General features: G+C 46.7%; 1 non-coding gene across 1 annotated transcript; it reads left to right on the top strand.

The window, feature by feature from the left end:
• Positions 1-60: 60 nt before the first annotated feature.
• Positions 61-178, top strand: LOC118345819. Its single transcript, XR_004799282.1, has one exon. It is a non-coding gene; the product is annotated as a 5S ribosomal RNA (ribosomal RNA).
• Positions 179-210: the final 32 nt, after the last annotated feature.

Genomic DNA, 210 nt, shown 5'->3' with positions numbered 1-210 from the left:
ATCGGAAGGACGCTAGTATGTCGCTCAAGGATTATATGAATTTTAAGTAATTAGTTTGATGGGTGCGATCATACCAGCACTAATGCACCGGATCCCATCAAACTCCGCAGTTAAGCGTGCTTGGGCGAGAGTAGTACTAGGATGGGTGACCTCCTGGGAAGTCCTCGTGTTGCACCTCTCGTTTTTGTTTTTTCCGCCTTGCGAGATAAA

Source organism: Juglans regia, unplaced genomic scaffold (assembly GCF_001411555.2).
Source record: "Juglans regia cultivar Chandler unplaced genomic scaffold, Walnut 2.0 Scaffold_4944, whole genome shotgun sequence".
NCBI lineage: Eukaryota > Viridiplantae > Streptophyta > Magnoliopsida > Fagales > Juglandaceae > Juglans > Juglans regia.
Note: the sequence above shows the minus strand (reverse complement) of the source record. Positions and strands in the feature narration are given on the sequence as shown.